Source organism: Salvelinus sp. IW2-2015, unplaced genomic scaffold (genome assembly GCF_002910315.2).
Source record: "Salvelinus sp. IW2-2015 unplaced genomic scaffold, ASM291031v2 Un_scaffold5446, whole genome shotgun sequence".
NCBI classification, from domain to species: Eukaryota; Metazoa; Chordata; class Actinopteri; order Salmoniformes; family Salmonidae; genus Salvelinus; species Salvelinus sp. IW2-2015.
The window spans coordinates 43,944-48,256 of record NW_019946711.1 but is presented as its reverse complement, the minus strand read 5'-3'; the positions used below and the strand labels follow the sequence as shown (position 1 = coordinate 48,256).

Sequence of the window (4,313 nt, the reverse complement as noted above, 5' to 3'; positions counted from 1 at the left end):
GAAACCCAGCCTAAAACCCCAAACAGCAAGCAATGCAGGTAGAAGCACCGGTGTCATATTAGGACACCAGAGGTGTATCCATTAGGTCCAGCGTAGCAAAACGTTTTGCAAAACCAAAAAACCTAGTGTCTCCTTTTGGACGATGTTTAGTTATGGTGTCCCTCCCTGTTTTGTACCTTTGCTTCCAATGTGTTCCTAGTGAAGACAACCCCTGGTGAGGAAGGGGTTTTCACAGGATGGGCTGTTTCCTATAGAGAGAGGGAATTCAGGGGGCTGTTGTTTTCTATAGAGAGGGATTCAGGGGCTGTTGTTTCCTATAGAGAGGGAATTCAGGGGCTGTTGTTTCCTATAGGAGAGAGAAGAGAACTCGGGGCTGTTGTTTCCTATAGAGAGAGAACTCAGGGGCTGTTGTTTCCTATAGAGAGAGGAGAAACTCAGGGGGCTGTTGTTTCCTATAGAGAGAGGGAACTCAGGGGGCTGTTGTTTCCTATAGAGAGGGAACTCAGGGGGCTGCTGTTTCCTTATAGAGAGAGGGAACTCAGGGGCTGTTGTTTCCTATAGAGAGAGGGAAACTCAGGGGGCTGTTGTTTTCTATAGAAGGGAACTCAGGGGGCTGCTGTTTTCCTTAGAGAGAGGGAACTCAGGGGGCTGTTGTTTCCTATAGAGAGAGGGAACTCAGGGGCGCTGTTTGTTTCCTATAGAGAGAGGGAACTCAGGGGCTGTTGTTTCCTATAGAGAGAGGGAACTCAGGGGGCTGTTTGTTCCTATAGAGAGAGGGAACTCAGGGGCTGCTGTTTCCTAATGAGAGGGAACTCCAGGGGGTGCTGTTTCCTATAGAGAGAGGAACTCAGGGGGCTGTTGTTTTTATAGAGAGAGGGAACTCAGGGGCGCTGTTGTTTCCTATATAGAAGAGGGACTCAGGGGGCTGTTGTTTCCTATATAGAGAGGAACTCAGGGGCTGTTTTTTCTCATGAGAGAGGAACTCAGGGGCTGCTGTTTCCTATAGAGGAGGGAACTCAGGGGGCTGCTGTTCCTATAGAGAGAGGGACTCAGGGGCTGTTGTTTCCTATAGAGAGAGGGAACTCAGGGGGCTGTGTTTCCTATATAGAGAGGGAACTCAGGGGGCTGTTGTTTCCTATATAGAGAGGGAACTCAGGGGCCTGTCTGTTTCCCTGTATAGAGAGAGGTGGATCTAATACGCTGTCGGTTTGCTTTTTCAGTTCCATGGCGATGGTCTGTGTTTCCTGGAGGTCAAACAGGGGTCAGCAGCACTCAGTGACCATGCCCACAACCTGATGCTACCTGCATAGGGTTGCAAAAAAATCCAGTACCTTCCCAAGATTCCCTGAAATCCTGGTTGGAGGATTCTGGATTTCTTGCTTATCCCTCCTGATTTCGTGAATCTTCCAACGGGACATTTTTGGAAAGTGAACAGATTTCGGCAACACTTGGCCTGCGATACCATGTTTTACATCTTTGTGTGCTGTAGCCCAGGAGTGCTGCAACTTGACTAACAAAGACCGCTATGGCTACGAGAGTATTAAGTTATTTTTAAATAAAGAGATGAGTCTACTTACGAGGTTCGATATGTTTCTTCAGTACCAGGCTGGACAGGGTTTTGTACCCAGGCAACGAATTGAAGTAACACAGGATGTGTCTGAAATTACACCCTATTTCCTATGTAGTGTGCACCCTATTCCCTATGTAGTGTGCACTATGGGCACCCTATTCCCTATGTAGTGTGCACTATGTGCACCCTATTCCCTATGTACAGTGGGGCAAAAAAGTATTTAGTCAGCCCAATTGTGAAAGTTCTCCCACTTAAAAAGAGAGAGAGGCCTGTAATTTTATCATAGGTACACTTCAACTATGACAGACAAAATGAGAAAAAAAAATCCAGAAAATCACATTGTAGGATTTTTTATGAATTGATTTGCAAATTATGGTGGAAATAAGTATTTGGTCACCTACAAACAAGCAAGATTTCTGGCTCACAGACCTGTAACTTCTTCTTTAAGAGGCCCTCTGTCCTCCACTCGTTACTGTATTAATGGCACCTGTTTGACTTATCAGTATAAAAGACACCTGTCCACAACCTCAAACAGTCACACTCCAAACTCCACTATGGCCAAGACCCTAAGAGCTGTCAAAGGACACCAGAAACAAAATTGTAGACCTGCACCAGGCTGGGAAGACTGAATCTGCAATAGGTAAGCAGCTTGGTTTGAAGAAATCAACTGTGGAGCAATTATTAGGAATGGAAGACATACAAGACCACTGATAATCTCCCTCGATCTGGGGCTCCACGCAAGATCTCACCCCGTGGGGTCAAAATGATCACAAGAACGGTGAGCAAAAATCCCAGAACCACACGGGGGGACCTAGTGAATGACTGCAGAGAGCTGGGACCAAAGTAACAAAGCCTACCATCAGTAACACACTACGCCGCAGGGACTCAAATCCTGCAGTGCCAGACGTGTCCCCTGCTTAAGCCAGTACATGTTCAGCCCGTCTGAAGTTTGCTAGAGAGCATTTGATGATCCAGAAGAAGATTGGGAGAATGTCATATGGTCAGATGAAACCAAAATATAACTTTTTGGTAAAAACTCAACTCGTCGTGTTTGGAGGACAAAGAATGCTGAGTTGCATCCAAAGAACACCATACCTACTGTGAAGCATGGGGTGGAAACATCATGCTTTGTGGCTGTTTTTCTGCAAAGGGACCAGGACGACTGATCCGTGTAAAGGAAAGAATGAATGGGGCCATGTATCGTGAGATTTTGAGTGAAAACCTCCTTCCATCAGCAAGGGCATTGAAAGAAAACGTGGCTGAGTCTTTCAGCATGACAATGATCCAAACCACCGCCCGGGCAACGAAGGAGTGGCTTCGTAAGAAGCATTTCAAGGTCCTGGAGTGGCCTAGCCAGTCTCCAGATCTCAACCCCATAGAAAATCTTTGGAGGGAGTTGAAAGTCCGTGTTGCCAGCAACAGCCCCAAAACATGACTGCTCTAGAGGACATCTGCATGGAGGAATGGGCCAAAATACCAGCAACAGTGTGTGATAACCTTGTGAAGACTTACAGAAAACGTTTGACCTCTGTCATAGCCAACAAAGGGTATATAACAAAGTATGAGATAAACTTTTGTTATTGACCAAATACTTATTTTCCACCATAATTTGCAAATAAATTCATTAAAAATCCTACAATGTGATTTTCAGGATTTTTTTCCGCATTTTGTCTGTCATAGTTGAAGTGTACCTATGATGAAAATTACAGGCCTCTCTCATCTTTTAAGTGGGAGAACTTGCACAATTGGTGGCTGACTAAATACTTTTTTGCCCCACTGTGTGTGCACTATGGGCACTCTATTCCCTATGTAGTGTGCACTATGGCACCCTATTCCCTATGTAGTGTGCAGCTATTCCCTATGTAGTGTGCACTATGGGCACCCTATTCCTTATGTAGTGTGCACTATGGGCACGCCATGGGTCCTGGCAAAACCCTCTACAGGGATTGTTAGTTTGTCATTTTGGACGTAAACTCACTGTGTTTGACCTGTATTGCTGCTTCTGATCTGAATCACATGATGCCTTGTGTTGTCTTTATCATGTCCACCTAATAAACCGGTGATTGTTGTTAACATGGTTCTGTCATCATAGAGAGCTAGCTTCTACTGTCTGCTAGTGCATTTATAACTCACTCTGTCACAGAGTAGAATGCATAACTCATTCTGTCACTGAGTAGATGCAATAACTCATTCTGTCACAGAGTAGAATGCATAACTCATTCTGTCACAGAGTAGAATGCATAACTCATTCTGACACAGAGTAGAATGCATAACTCATTCTGTCACAGAGTAGAATGCATAACTCATTCTGTCACAGAGTAGATACACAACTCATTCTGTTCCAGAGTAGAATACATAACTCATTCTGTCACAGAGTAGAATACATAACTCATTCTGTCACAGAGTAGAATGCATAACTCATTCTGTCACAGAGAGAATGCACAACTCATTCTGACACAGAGTAGAATACATAACTCATTCTGACACAGAGTAGAATGCATACTCATTCTGTCACAGAGTAAGCATAACTCATTCTGTCACAGAGTAGAATGCATAACTCATTCTGTCACAGAGTAAAATGCATAACTCATTCTGTCACAGAGTAGAATGCATAACTCATTCTGTCACAGAGTAGAATGCATAACTCATTCTGTCACAGAGTAGAATGCACAACTCATTCTAGTCTTATTTTGAAGGCTTCCACTGAAGGAAGATGGGGAAACCGATGTTCTGTTTGAAACTA

The 4,313-nt window shown here is 44.4% G+C and overlaps 1 long non-coding RNA gene across 1 annotated transcript; it reads left to right on the top strand.

The window, feature by feature from the left end:
* Positions 1-1,058: 1,058 nt before the first annotated feature.
* Positions 1,059-3,643, top strand: LOC139026667 (uncharacterized). Its single transcript, XR_011478530.1, has 2 exons — positions 1,059-1,750; positions 3,415-3,643. It is a non-coding gene; the product is annotated as an uncharacterized lncRNA (long non-coding RNA).
* Positions 3,644-4,313: the final 670 nt, after the last annotated feature.